General features: G+C 37.0%; 1 pseudogene across 1 annotated transcript; it reads right to left on the bottom strand.

The window, feature by feature from the left end:
- Positions 1 to 7,121: 7,121 nt before the first annotated feature.
- On the bottom strand, positions 7,122 to 7,736 carry LOC308418407 (large ribosomal subunit protein eL13-like; annotated as a pseudogene). The gene has a single exon. The product of its transcript is annotated as a large ribosomal subunit protein eL13-like (transcript).
- Positions 7,737 to 16,259: the final 8,523 nt, after the last annotated feature.

Below are 16,259 nucleotides of genomic sequence, written 5' to 3'. Positions count from 1 at the left end.
TCTATGTTTTCCTTTAGACAATGAATACGTGTGCTGTAAAAACAACAACACTAGGTTTTAAAAGATAATCCACTTTTGACAAAATACATTTGGTAAGACAATAACTTAATGAGGAACAAGGATGTTTAGAAAGTAAAGAATTGTTTTACAAATTAAAGTTAGTTATCATAGGACTAACACCATGAAATGGTTAATGCTTACACCGAAGATCCCAACACTAACATAAAAAGATCGTTGAATTAGTTTCAATTTATTTTTTATTATTTTGAGAATCTCACATCATTTCTATCCCTCTCTGCAACCTGTTCCATTCCTTTCTTTTTCTCTGAAATTCATTACCTCCTCTTTAATCACCATTCTTACATATTTATGTGTGCATGTTCACACAGCAATCTTCTAAACTTTACTAATAAATTGAAATCCAAAAAAATGAGAAAAAGTGATTGCTATAAAAGTGTAACCTAGAAATGTTGATATATATTATGCTATAATGTTTTTATATAGTGTATATAATATTTATATGATTATATATATATATTCTAAGGTTGCCAAAGTGTCATCTTATTCACACAAAACACAATTGAAATAACTCAACATAATTTAACAATTCAATCAATTACCCCTGGAATAATTGAGATCTAAAATTAATTCTGGCTTTAAAACTTACATGACCCTTGAGAAATTAGTAATAGTCTGGTACATTCACCTAAAAGGTGAAAACAATCTTGTAAGACAATTAATACTCACCTCCAGTGTGCAGAGCTCTCAATAAATATTATCTATTTAAATTAATATTTTAGTCACAATGTCCACTACTGTTCTTCAACACTCAGTGAGAGAATCCTTTTAAGAATGTGTGCCCTCTGTGATAAATTGATGTGATTTTATACAAAGAACCACAGCACACAGATTACAACATGCAAAATTCACACTTCATCATAAGATTATTTGTAGCTGTAAATTTAATTGTATTGATAAAGCAACAGAAACACAAGAGGATGACTAATTTTCAATAAACAACGAGGACAGAACTCTGAATAGGTCCCCAGTGTGTTCCACAGGATGACTAACTCTCCATAGACAACAAGGACTGAACTTCAACAAGGTCTCCAGTGTTTTCCATGCTCTTGGAGTGATCTGAGATGTTTAAAGGCATCCAGTTTGTTTCCCTGCATCTGGACTTTGCCTCATTTGCTCCACATGTAGCATTTCCAGTGTGCCCTCACCTGACTGAGAAGGTGGAAAAAAGGAAGCAGGTGGAATAAAGGACTAGCTTGCCTGTGTTGTCAGAAAGCTATACCTCTTTCACTGAGGTGTGGTGGTCTCAGGGGGACTATGGGAACAGAGTACCAAATGGTGAGTCTGTGGCAGAAATCTAGGGCAGAGCAACTGTGAACTTTGTAGGTTGCCCAATGAGCCCCGGAGTGAGTCAAGAATACAGAAGATTTCTTAGTAATGCCTCACTGAGTGTTGAACAGGAAATTCTCACACATTGAAATCAGTTCTCTCTTCACACAACTTTCCACTATATGTTCTATGTTCCTGTGGAAGCAACGAAGTGTCTCTAAGTGTGTTGTGCAGTGTGGTCTTTTCCAACTGTTTCCCTAGAAATGTATATGTAGAAGATAAAGGCATTGGGGCATGAAGATTGGCCATACATGGAAGTAACTGTCTTCTACAGCAATCATAATAATTATCCTGATAGAAGAGAAACTTAAGATTTGTAAGCTTTGATTTTATAATAGTATCTCTATTCTTTACTGTTTTTTCCCATCTTCACTCTCTTCTCTCTCTCTTCTTTTCTAATTTTACTAGAGCTTCAGCCTTAGACTTCTTGTGCCAAGTGTATGAAACATTATAACACATACATACATACATACACTATTTATATCGATATCCAACATTATAACATACACACAAAGACATCTATATTTAGAAAGAGAGACATATCTCAAATTTTATTTGTATCTTTATCATGATGGAATAATTTTAATTCATAAAAATTATAAATACATACACATATAATGCTATCTGTTACTGCTATTCTGAGTGGTGACCTTATTTTCAATATATTGTGGCTGGCACAGAAATCACCACTGCACACTCATGTTTTCAAACTCGCATGTTTGTGCAATCTTACAATTCATAATTTATTTAACTCTAAGTGTATAGATGTCTCATGTGTCTATAGGTGTTACTTCATGTATGTTTCTGTACCATGTTCACGCTTATTGTTCTTGGAGCCTAGGAAATGGCATTGGATCCCCTTAGTCTGGAGTTACAGAAGAACGTGTACCACGAGTGATGCTGGATTAATCATGGAACCTCTCGATGACCGGATAGTGCTTTTAATCACTGAGAAATGTTTCCAAGACACTTATATTTAAAAATAATAACTTGTAGGATTCTTTCGACCAGTAGTCATCATCAGGAGGGTTTAAATTAAATAACCCATTTTCCACATTACATAATCTTGGCATGGAAGCCTAAACACACTAACAGAAAGCTTAGGAGGAAATAAGTAAACTCAGTTTTAAAATGTAGGGATTGAATAAAAAATTTAGTTGTTATTTTAAGTTAGAAATAAACAGCTGAAAAAAGCATCATTAAAAATAACATTATAAAGAAGAAGGTAACACAGTTTTATTGGTTATGCATGATAGAGTTAACATGATGAGGTTTGAAATACAGAAAATTTAGTGAGAATGTTTGTGGCTGGATATGAAATAACTACACTGACAAGAAGAATAACAGGGCTGATGAAACAAGCAAGCAAAGATACAAAAAAAAAAAAAAAAAACAAAAACAAAAAAAAAAACAGAAACCAAACCAAAACAAAAAACACAAAAACCCCAAACAAACAAACAAACTAACAAACTAACAAACAAACAAAAAAACCCCAAGCAAAACAAAACAAAACCAAAACCAAACTAGTCCGTACAGGCTCTAGAAGCCCCTACCCAACTCTCACATATTGAAGGGATAAGAATCAGAAGGTAATAGCCCTTGTTATTCTTCCAGAGGACATGTGCTCATCTCCCAACACTTACTTGACAAGTCACAAATATCTGTTACTCCAGTTGGAAGTTTTGTTGGGGTGTAGAATCTGATTCCTTATTCCAGCCTCCAAAGGCACTTTTACCCAATGAGTATACAGACAAAACATGCAATCAAACCAACCAGACACACAAAATAATGAATGAATACATACATACATACATACATATACACACACATACATAAATACATACTACTGCTCTTTTCCCTAGTAAATGTTTTAACCTAGTGAATAGGGTAAAAGTGAGCCTTAATTGTTAACATGACACAATGTAGAATTGCCTCAAAGGGACTCTTAATGAGACATTATCTATAGTAGAATTGTCTGTGAGCCTACCTAATTTCTGAATCTAGTGTCCTAAGCTTGAATTTTTTGCCCTACATTGGGCACTAGATTAATAGGACGTTCACTGACCCTACAGCGATATAAATAATGATTCAGAGTTTTATTAATATTTAAAGCTTAGGTCTTAACTGGGCATTCGCCTAACTATTCTAACCCAACTAATGTTGGTCTATGTCCCACCCCATGACCAGTTCTATCTCTTTCTCCTCTCTAAATGTCCTTCCATTTTTATTTTCTCTGACAAATTTCTTGCCTCTCAGTCTCTAATCTTCTCTTTCTCTTTACCCAGAAGTCCCACCTTCTACTTCTCCAGTGATTGACTACCAGCTCTTTATTAAAGCAAATCAGAGAATGCCTTAGGCAGGTAAGGAAGGAGCAAATATTTACCAAATATGAGAATGGTGATGGGTCATTAACTCTCTGCTGGTACAGAATTAACAAATAAATATATAGAGACATACCTTCCTACAGTGTTCCCAACACCTACCAGAAAGGGATTCTGTTAATTGGACTAATTGGAGTAGAAAGCCACTGTGAGGCAGTTGGGTCTTGGGCAGAAGGAAAAGGAGCAAGCTACTGAATACCATTACGCATGCTTTAATTCATTGCTTTATGTTCTAGAGTGTGAAGTAGTGGGATTAGGTGCTTCAAGATCCTTCTGTGTTGAATTTTCAGTGATGAACTGTAACCTGGCATTATGAACCAATAGGCCCATCTCCTTTAAATTGATTTCATCAATTATCACAACATAAATGTAATTAAGACTACTAGTTAAACCATTACACATATTCCTGAATCTAGTCCATTTAGTTATAACACACTCAACTGTGAGTAAAATAGCTTCTAAACCAGCCTCTGCTTATTCTATGAAAAGGAGCAACCCAGACTGCTCCCGGAGTGAGCACAGGGAAGAGAAGTGGTAGACTGAGACTTAATACTGCAGATGCTCAAGGCTGCCCCTTTCTACTGCTTGGCTTGTTCTATCTTTGTTACCTGTTGATACTGTACTGACTTCTGGCTGTGTTCTTACTTGCTGGAATAAAACTCAATAACTTTCTCTACATTTTTCCCAGCCTGAACTCTCCTTTGGGAGGATAAAAAATGAAACTAGTGTTGCTGTTGGGATACAAGGGATGCAAGGGGTGGCCTGTTTTATATCCTTATCTACAACTCTTTACCAAGAACTGAAAGTGTATTTTTGTCATTATTTTACAGACATATATGTGTTCCTTATGTTCTTTTATTTATTTGTTTGTTTATTTCTTTTTCTTGAGACCATAGCTAGCCTAAGTTGTCCTCAAACTCCATATGAAATCAAAGATGGTCTTGAACTTCTTATTCCCCACTCCTGTCTCTACTTCACTAGTGCTGGGACAACAGGCGTGACATGATGTTATAATTAGTGTTTCTAATGTCGTGATGAAATGCCATGACCAAGAGCAACTGGAGGAAGAATGGTTTATTTGACTTATGCTTCTACATTGTCATCTATCATTGAAAGAAATCAGGGCAGGAACTTGGAGGTAGTAGCTGATGGAGAGGACAGGGAGGGGCGATGCTAACAGGGTTGCTCAGCCTACTATATTATAGAACCCAGGAATACCAGCTCAGGTTGTGGCTCCACCCAGATTGGGCTATGAATCACTAATTAAGAAAATGCCATACAGGCTAGCCTACAGTTGGATTTTACGGAGATGATATCTCAATTGAGACTCCCTCTGCTCTGATGACCTTAGCTTCTGTCAAGTCGACATAAAACTAACCAGCAAACATGGGCTGCCACGCTTGGTTTCTGGTGCTTGGGGTTGAGCACTGGGTTTCATATGTGCTAGTCAAGGTCTCTAGCAACTTAATTATATACCCAGGCCCTGTAGCTACATTTTTCCCCTTTACTTTTAGAAGACATTGCTATTCCTTACAGATAATTTTAATTTTATGTTTGCACATTAGAATTTACTGTGAGTTCATCTTTCATGCATATCAAACAAATTATGTATGAACATATTCTAATCTTAAAGAAAGATTCTTAAAGAAAAAAACTTTAAATGCAGAAAACAAATGCAAACATAATATGAAGCATGTAATTGAAGATGTTTTTTATAAAACAACAACAACAACAAACCCACAAAACATTGTCGACTTACTCAGTGGTGTTTTTCTGTCTTCTCTATGATGCTGTGATGTTCACAGGAAGTTCTGGCGACACCATGATGTCTAAATAACTTAGCTACTGTAATTTGAAGTGAAATAGACTTTATTTATTTAACCATTGTGCACGGTCAGGTGTTTTGTTAGAGTAACAAAAAATAGGATATGTCTTGTGACATGTGAGATTCCAAGAAGGAAGGAAAATATAGTATGACAAAAGCAGTGTCTAAAGCCAGACTCTTGTTTAAGTGATTCTTCTAGGTCTCTTCATGGCATTACTTTAGAGTTAATCACAAACAACAAAAACAAAAGATCTGTATCCAAGCAAAGTATTTAACAATTCTAGATTTCTAATGTGATAATTATGGGGTATTGGGAAGAGTAGCTATAGTTCTGCTCCTGGTACCCAAATGTGTTACCATCTCCAACTCAGTGGTTGACACATTTATAACAACATTATTTGGGTACAACTCTATTTGGCTTTAGAAAATAATTAGGGAATCAGTTTAGATTACAAATGTCCACTATTGTAATCAATAATATTTAAGATGCAGATATAGAAAGGAGTCCAATTTTTCTCTGTGTGTGCAGACCTAAGTAATTTGGGGACATTGTGAGGGCAAAGAGCTATGTAACTCAGAGTATGTTTAGTTCTCACTTTTGTTTTGCTATACATGGTCCTATGTACTAAAGTTATATCAGTTAGTAACATATGCAAATATATCTCACTCTCACAGTAAAGGTCATAGTCAGAAGATGGTAAACAAGCCAAGCCAAATGAACTAAGGATGTAACACAGTGTCTATATTAAAAAAAAAAAAACATAAATGTGTGGGGTTTTCTGAAGGAGAAAAGGTTTGAAATCCAGCTATTTTAAACAGGAAATGTTAAGGGCAATAATATTTGTACTATAGCTTGAAATACATAACTTATGATCTATGTGAACTTATGAAGTGGAACAGAGTCTAGAAGAAAACAAAGCATGTTGTCTGGAATGCTGGTGTGAGAAGAATATGGTGGTTTCAATAAGAATGTTTGAGTTCTTGGTCCCTAGTTAGTGGAGCTCTTTGGGACAGATTGGGGGCAGGTCATAGCCTTGTTTGATAATCTCTGTCGTTGAGGTTGACTTTGCAATATCTAAAGGCCAAGTCATTCTTAGTTAGCTCTCTGCCTATTGCTTGTGAATCAGCTGTAAGCTCTCAGATACTGCTCCAGCACTATACTGGCCTGCCTACTGCCATGGTCCCTGCTAAGATGATCATGGAATCCAATCTCATGGAAGCATGAACCCCAAACAAAATCCTTTCCTTAAATGTTTCCTTGGTTATGGTGTTTTGTTGCAACAAAGAAAGCAAAGGAAGGAGTTAGCATACTTAAAAGAACAGCCAAAAGTTCTGAGTGAGTGATACAGGTGGTAATACAAAACCAGAACAGAGAAGAGACTGAGGGACACTGACTGTTTATTTATTAATAAATCATTGGGGTATAATTAGCAGGGGCATTAAAATAGCTTCTTTTTGACTTATGGAAAATTTATTTCAACTCTCCAACTGCACATTTCCTTTTCTTTTCAACATCTTGCTTCCTTTGCCCTTTTTGTTCGGATGCCAAAGAGCCGGGTAATGGCACGGGCCATGAAAAGACTGACAAAAGCCTTTATTAAAGTTCTTCCCTTCTTCTGTGATGACTCTGGCCTGTTCCTTTTTGTACACATTACAGATGGGTATCACAGGTCCTGTTAGCGAGGTGGCCAGTTTAAATTCTTCAACATACCTGTCTCCCTTCTTTGGAGCAGCAGGCTTCCTCGGGAAAAAGATGAGCTTGGAGCGGTATTCCTTCAGAAGCTGCACATTGGCCTGGAGTGATTTCATGGACTTGTTTCATCTCCTAGGGTCCACAGAGATGCCGATGGTGTAGGCCATTTTCTGGTGGATACCAGTCACCCTCCAGGCTGAATCCCCTGCCATCCAGGACCTAACTTGGTGTGGTATCTACCTTTAGGGCAACTCCAGATGTGCCTGATGGGACTGGACACGGGACGAGGGGCAATGCCTCTCGCCTTTGCCTGCTGGGCCTTGTGTCTGTGGATCTGGTGTGCGGGCTGTTCGAACCAAGCGTCCACTCGCTGCTGCCAATCCTTGTGGAAGTGGGGCTTCAGGATCATGCCATTCTGGCTGGGCGCCATGGCTGCCTCCTCTACAGGAGAACAGCCTAGGGGAATGACTTTAAATAGCTTCTTGCTTTAACAAGTGGACATAAGAATTATTAGGAGTGGGGACCTTGGTGTATATTTTAGGGAGGATAGGGAACTCACTCAGGAGTTTCTTGAAGTCATCCAAGGAACACACAATCATGGTTTCATCTCAATTTGATACATTGGTGCTAGTGACATGGAGATAGAGTCTGATAACATGAAAAAGAAGCTAGACAGTTGGAATTATTTTTACCCAGCTGCTGTAAAGATGTCATCACTATTTTTCTGATCTGGAATATCAAGCCTTCCATTTCAGATATGAGCTTGAAGAGCTTATTGTGATCTTTAGGGTCACTACATAGGCAACTGGATAAATGATTAGTACGTTTTGATAGAAAATTTAGCATGCTGCAGTGCTTTATGTTATTGACTGTACTATCAGGTAATAATACTATGAGTGGTGTGACCATTGAATTGTGTTAGATTTGACTTTTTGGACACTCAAGTGAGTAAGATATTGTAGAAGTGAGCATAACCTCAAATGATTTCTAAGAAAGATAAAGCGATGGGAGATAACCACAAGAGTGTACTTTTCAGTGATGGGAAACATCATATTTCAGAGGAGCAAAATAACAAGTCAAAGACTGGAAACCTTAGCAGTAATAATTTATGTCTGTTGATTTTCCTAATTATATCTTTTACCTTAAGTATATTTGAAAGCGAGTTAGAATTTTGGAATACTTTCTTCTGTCTATTCCGTCATTTATTATATATTTGCTCTATCATGCACTATTTGTTTTCTTTGATTTTACTGCTCTGTCTCACATATCATTAACTGTGTATTTCATTAGTAAGATGATAGATTCAGAGGAAAAATTAATTCATGATAGCAACATCAGTAGCCTTGTATGTTGAAAGTAAGGCAAGCAACACTGTCTCATGCCCTTTGCATGCTAGTCTGAGTCATAGGAAATTGGAGATATTGCTACGTCATGGTACAACGTGTCATACCATAGATTGGGTACATTTAGTCATTTCCCAGAAATTTCATAAACTTTAAAAGTACTTTCGTCAAAGTTTCCTTAAACCACATGTCAATGCTATATGTCAGTTCATCTGTAAAAGGCATTATACTCTGAACTGCCCTTCAAAATGATCTTTGAAAGCACAAATACATACTCTGTTTCATCAAGCAACATAAAACGTAGGTATAAGGCATTCTGAAATCAAGTACAATTCATGTAAGTAAAATGGCGTAAACAATCTCAAGGAAATAAATAGAAGAAAAATAAGAAATGAACAGACTGAAACAAGATCAGAACTTAGTGGGGAAAACATTATATTCCATATTCCCATATTCATTATCTGGCCTGTGGTCTTATGATGTGGAACTCACCTGTCTTGGCAACCCCATTCATTGATGGGCCATCCACTACTGGGCCAGCTTTTCTATTTCCCTACCATTTTCTCAGCCAGTGTTCCAAATTCTTGGCATTTCTAACTTCTTGGAGTCTCTACCGTGTGTTCAGCTTCATTCACACCTTCATTCTTCAGTCTCTTATGGGATGCCTCTATTAATCTTGACCTTGTGATACCTACCTTGTTAGCTGTACTTTGAAATCTAGTTGAAAGCCGCCATGACCCAGTAACTGTTTCATTCTGTCTGACTGTCGAGTCAGCATCACTATATGATGGCAGGCTCCAGTGATAGTTGAGACAGCAATCTGTCCCACTAGGACTACAGGTCCACTGGTGCCCATGTGTGTGGAATACTTTAGATAGACAAGACTTTTGTAAAAGAGCCCATCAAACATGATGGAACTTTCCTTGAAAAGGGGTCTTTCAACATTTATAGCTTTGAGCCTATGATGGGTAGATGGGTAGGATCCAGCTAATTACCCAAAGCACTCAAGAATATTTTCTATCACTTATATGCCAAATTCTTATTTTTATTAGCATTACTTCATCTAGAAACTATGCCTTACTCACTCCTTGCTTTGCTTAAACTGTTGTAAATGTTTTTAATTAAAATTTCTTCTTTCATATAGTAAATACAGACAGCACTTTCACTTTCCTTTCATCTCACAGCCTCTCCCTTCCCAAACCTTCCTTTTCCACCAGAACCACTCTTTCCTAAGAGCAGGTCTTCTAGGAGCATCAACCAGAAATGGCATAAAGAGGTACAATAAGACCAGGCACATAATATCAAATCAATGCTAGACAATGCATCCCGGTGGAGGGTTTGGGTCCCACACATAGGCCAAAGAGCCTTTTATCGTTTCCACAAGAACACCAACCCGCTCACCCATAACATATATTCAGGGGACCTACATCAAACCTTTATAGGCTTCCGGATCTGTTCAAGTTCTCCCAAGTCCTGGTCAGTATACTCTGTAGGCTGTGTGTTATCCTAGTATGGACTTGATCCCTCTTGTTCTGCCAATTTTTCCTCCCCCTCCTCTCAAAACTTCCTGAGTTCCTGTGTGACTCTGCATCTGTTCCCATGAATTACTGAATAAAGTCGTTCTTTTCTCTTTGATAATGATTCTTCTTATGGCTCTGGTTCAGGCAGGACAATCTGCAGGTAGAAGGCTCTGTGGCTGGGTTGGTGTCCCATTCCCTCCACCTGAGTCCCTGCCCAGGCACATAGGATGGCTAGCATAGAATCCCCAACCAATATGAGCCCCAACTAGGGCCATTCTTCCAGATTCCATGGAATTCTCCATTGCATTGTGTTTGTACCTTTCACCCCAAATGATCCTTAATTCAGTAATTTCTCCCAGTATTTTCTCCCTTATTCCTCCATGTGAGCCCTTCTATTCTAAACCCCACTCTCTGAGGTCCACTTGAGAAATTTATTTCTCCATCTCAGGAGATCCTCATGTTTTCATTCCCCTAACTCTAAGTTCTTGTTACTTAGCCTCTCTCGATCCATGGATTGAAACATGTTATCTTTCATCATATCTAATATCGATATATAAGTGAATACATACCATGTTTGTCTTTCTGGATCTGGGTTACCTCACTAAGAATGATTTATTTTTTTCTAGTTCCATGTGTGGATGTGTACATATTCATTTGCCTACAAATTTCATGATGTCTTTTTTTTTTAATTTTTACTATTTTATTCATTTAACTTCCTGTAATTGCCCCCTTTCAGTTCTCCCTCCCATAATTTCATATTCTTTCAATCTCTATTTACCTCTGAGAAGATGCTTTCCTTCCCAGTCCTCATGTCTCTTGAGTACTTAGCCCATCTTCTCTCACTAAGGTCTGACCAGGAAGACTTTGCTATATTTGTGCCAGGGACCTTGGACTGACCCCATATGCTCTTGGTTGGTGACTTCGTCTCTGGGAGATCCCTGGGGTATGGATAATTTGAGACTGCTGTTTTTTACTATGGATCTCATATTTTTAATAGCTGAGTAACACCCCATTGTGTAAATTTTTCACATTTTCCTTATCCATTCTTCAGTTGAGGGACTTCTAGGTTATTTCCTGCTATTATGAATAAAACTGCTATGAACATAGTTGCGAATAGTTGAGCAAGTGTCCCAGTGATAGGATGAAGCATTCTTTGATTATAAGCTCAGGAGTGCTATAGATGTTTCTTGAGGTTAATCAATTCCCAATTTTCTGCGAAATTGGTATATTGATTTCCAAAGTGGATGAACAAGTTTACACTCCAACCAATAGTGGAGGAGCATTTCCTTTGCTCCACATCTTAGCCAACAAGAGCCAGGAGCTGCTAATTGTGTTTTTGATCTTAGCCATTCTGACAGTTGTGAGTAAAGTCTTAAAGCTGCTTTGATTTGTATTTATTGATGGCTAAGAATGTTCACCATTTCCTTAAATAATTTTTAGTCATTTGAGATGACTCTATTGAGAATATTTTTTATATCTGTACCTCATTTTAAAATAGGATTACTTAAACTGGTTTATGTCTAATTTCTAGAGCTGTTTACATATTTGGGGTATTAGTTCTCTGTCAGAAAATTAAAATGAGAAAGGATATGTTTGGTCAACAGGGACTTAGAAAATAGGGAAGCTATGTCTGACTTAAAAATGGTTCTGGAAAAGATGGTATCAGGAATATCAGAAATTGATAAGTACCTATTAGGAAAGGTTGATTGGTGCAATGAGCACATCTCTTGTCTACATTTTAAAAATATTATGACAGAGGAATACTATTTGATGATTGGATTTATACCCACAATATATAATCTGTCTCTCACCTTGCATAACTATGTAACTATATTTTCTACCAGCTGGGTATGTTTACAAGTCATATCTTAAACATTTATTTTTGGCTTGCTAAATTGCACTTTGTAGTGGAAAATAAGGTTAGGGGGTGATTGACTCAGTGGAAGAGGCCTTTTTGTGAAGATGGACCTTTTATAATGATGATGTTATGATTAGATAACCAATGGTGTTATACAAAGTTGAGAACTATTGTGATTGTACAAATGAAGGCAAAAAGACAAGTGATTTGGGGCCACTTGTTTGGAAGTCAGCAGATGGTCACTGTCTCCACTTTGCACAGATGGGCCTTCTCCATCTCAGAATCTGAAACTTGCAGGTGGAGCTGGTCTAGAACAGTTAAATATGTTTTCTGGTTTCCCAAGTTGGGATTCTTCTCTTGTTACTATTTTCCTTAGGGTAGTCTTTTCATAATGTTCAGATATCCTGGAAGTTTTGTGTTAGACTCTTTTTTTAAGATTCATCATTTTTTTTTTTTTTGACATATGAATCTGTTTCTTCTAATGTATCATCAAACTCTGAGATGCTTTCTTCCATCTCTTGTATTCTACTGGTGATGCTTACTTTTATGGTTCCTATTTGCTTACCTAAAATTTCCATTTGTGGATTTCTCTCTGTGTTTTCTTTATTGCCTTTATTTCCATTATAGGAATCAGTTTCCTTCACTTGCTTGTTTGTTTGTTTATTTGTATGTTTTCTTGGCATTTTTGGCATTCTTTATGGAATTTATGGACTTCTAGTTTTTTATTTGTCTTTTCCTTGATTTCTTCAAGAATTTTTTATCCATTTCTTCTTTAAGGACTTCTACTCTCTTCATAAACTTGGTTTTAAGTTCATTTCCTTGCGCCTCACCAGCACTGCAATATTCAGGCTTGGCTGTCATAGTCTACCTGGTGTCCGGTTGTGCCCTATTGCCACAACTGTTGCTGATTGTGTTTTTATACCTGCATTTAATTATGTGGGTTTGGAATGATTATGGTGATTATAGTTCTAGGTGCAGATTTTTGAGGTTTTGCTTTTGTTTGAGGGGATAGGTAATTCTGTTCCTTGGTTTCTGTTGACTTTTTGGTATTCTTGGCTTTGTGACCTGAATTTGTGCTCTCTGCTAGCCTGCTTGATCTCTGATTTACTAGGAAGTCTCTGACCAGATTGGGGACTTTATTTTTCATAACTAGCTCAGCAGCTGAGGTCGGCCAAAATTGGAGGCAGGGGCCTTTCCACTGGGCAGGTGGTAAGGTAATAGGTAGGAGGCCTTAGAGTGGGACTTGGGGAACCTAGCCTTGGGAGTGGCAGGGGCTCTCTCATCTGTCCTGGACTGGTTTGGTATGTACATAAGCAGATGGAATTTGCCTAACTTTTGAGAATTAAAAAAAATATTCTTTTTTCTATTCTTTTCATATGCAGAATGAGAGAAATTGGGAATTTAGTCGGGGGAATTTCCAACTAAATTTAGTTGGAAATTTTCTAACTAAATTTTCAAAGGAAGGCTTTTGAGGCCAGTCACTATGAGTTAAAGATCCTTGCAGACATCCTATTCAAAAGCAACACCTAAAGCATAATTGAGCTCACAGTTATGTACAACATGTACTCTTTAATGTACTATTTGTGGTGGGTTAAGAGGCATTGATAAGAGGAGAAACCTGTGAAGGCTATTTTCTCCTGTTTAGGGATGTTGTGTCTTTATTTCCATTAAATTCTAAAATGTCTTTAATTTCTCTCTCTCTCTCTCTCTCTCTCTCTCTCTCTCTCTCTCTCTCTCTCTCTCTCTCTTTCTCTCTCTCTGCTTGTCTCTCTCTTTCTGTCTCTCTCTCTCTCTGTCTCTCTTCCCCCAACAATTTGACCAAGGTGTCATTGAGTAGAGCATTGTTCTACTTCCATGTGTATGTGGCCTTCCTGTTCTTTTTGTTGTTATTGAAGACCAGACTTAGTCCATGGTGATCTGATATTATGCATGGGATTATTTTAATTTTCTTGTATCTGTTGAGGCCTGTTGTGTGACTGATTATATGGTCAATTTTGGAGAAGGTACCATGATTTGCTGAGAAGAATGTATGTTCTTTGGTTTAAAGATGGAATGTCCTATAAATATGTATCAAATCCATTTATTTCATAATTTCTGTTAAATTCACTGTGTTCAGTTTCTGCTATCATGATCTATTCATTGATGAAAAATCAATATTAAGGTCTCCCACTATTAATGCTTGTGATACAATACATGCTTTGACCTTTAGTAAAGTTTCTTTTATGAATGATGGTGCACTTGCATTTGTAGCATAGATGTTCAGAATTGAGAGTTCATCTTGGAAGATTTTTTTTTTTTTTTTTTTTTTTGATGAGTATGAAGTGTCTTTCCTTATCTTATTGATAACTTTTAGTTGAAAGTTAATTTTATTTGATTTTAGTATGGCTGCACAAGCTTGTTTCTTGGGACCATTTACTTGGAAAATTGTTTTCCAGCCTCTTACTCTGAGGTAGTGCCTGTCTTTTCACTGAGACGAGTTTCCTGTATGCATCAATATGCTGGGTCCTCTTTATGTATCCAGTCTGTTTGCCTATGTCTTTTTTTAATCACAGAATTGAGTCAATTGATGTTAAGAGATATTAAGAAATGGTGATTGTTGGTTTCTGTTATTTTTGTTGTTAGAGGTTTAATTATATTTGTCTGGATATTTTCTTTTGGGTTTGTTGCAAGAAGATTAATTTTTTTTTGCATTTTCTCTGGTGTAGTTTCTCTCTCTGTGTTGGAGATTTCCATCTATTATTCTTCATAGGGCTGGATTTGTGGAAAAATATTGTATAAATTTATTTTTTACCATTGGATATTTTCCTTTCACCATCCATGGTAATTGAAAGTTTTTCTGGGAATAGTAGTCTTGCCTGGCATTTGTATTCTCTTAGGGTCTAAATTACATACATCCAGCATCTTCTAGCTTTCATTGACTCTATTTAAAAGTCTGGTGTAATTCTGATAGGTCTGTCTTTATATGTTACTTGACCTTATTCCCTAACTGTTTTCAATATTCTTTCATTGTTTTGTGCATTTGGTGTTTTGACTATTATGTGACAGGAAGAATTTATTTCCTGCTCCCATCTATTTGGTGTTCTGTAAGCTTCTTGTATGTTCATGTTCATCTCTTTCTTTAGGTTAGGGGAGTTTTTATTTATAATTTTATTGAAGATATTTTCTGGTTCTCTATGTTGGGAATCTTTGCTCCCTTCTATGCCTATTATTCTTATATCATTGTGTCCTGGATTTCCTGGATGTTTTGTGTTAGGAACATTTTGCATTTTCTTTGACAGTTTTATCAATGTTTTCAATGTTATCTTTTGCCTCTGAGATTCCTTTTTCTATCTACTGTATTCTGTTGGTGATGCTTACATCTATAATTCCCGATATCTTTCCTAGTTTTTCTATCTCTAGGTATGTCTCCTTTGTGATTTCTTAATGTTTCTATTTCCGTTTTAGATCCTAGATTTTTTTTCTAATTCCTTTCCCTTTTTGTAGTGTTCTCCTGTATTTTTATAAAGGAGTTATTCATGTTCTCCCTCAAATTCTCTATCATCATCACAAGATATGATTTTAAATATGAATCTTGATTTTGGGGTTATTAGATATTCTGGATTTGCTATAGTTTGAAAACAAGGATCTGATGACACCAAGTAGCCTTGGTTTCTTGTTGTACTTATATCTGGGGGCCCAATTTTACTCCTCCTGGGGAAGGTAGTTCCATGCTGCTAGTCCCAGGGAAGGCTGCTTCTCCTGTGCTCTGCCTGGCCCACAGGAGTTCAGGCTGGTAGGCATGGGAACAAATCCCAGCGGGGTGCTGTCAGGCCTGTAAACTCTGGCAGGCCAATGCTCATCTGAGTGCTGAGATTATATCCCTGCTGGCCAGAGCCATAAACTCCTACCTCCCTGTTAGAAAAGTGCAGAGCCTGCAATAAGGCTCTGAAATAAAATATTCATGGAGGACGAAAGAATCAGGACCACAAAGGAGTCAGGACCAAGGAGAAGGTTTCAAAGTGTGTCTTTATTTTCACACCCTTCTCTCCTTTGTTTTGTCCTTTTTTTTTTTTTTTTTTTTTTTTTTTTATGGAGAAAACATACTTAATGCCTATTTATTTACTGAAATATGATGCTCGTATACTACTTTTAACTTTGCTTATTTTCAATGATAATATTTTAAAAATGCATCCCAAGACTAACCTTGAATTCACAGTCTTTTTTTTTTTTTTTGCCTCAGCTGTCCAATTGCA

Source organism: Micromys minutus, assembly GCF_963924665.1.
Source record: "Micromys minutus genome assembly, chromosome: 3".
Lineage (NCBI taxonomy): Eukaryota > Metazoa > Chordata > Mammalia > Rodentia > Muridae > Micromys > Micromys minutus.
Note: the sequence above shows the minus strand (reverse complement) of the source record. Positions and strands in the feature narration are given on the sequence as shown.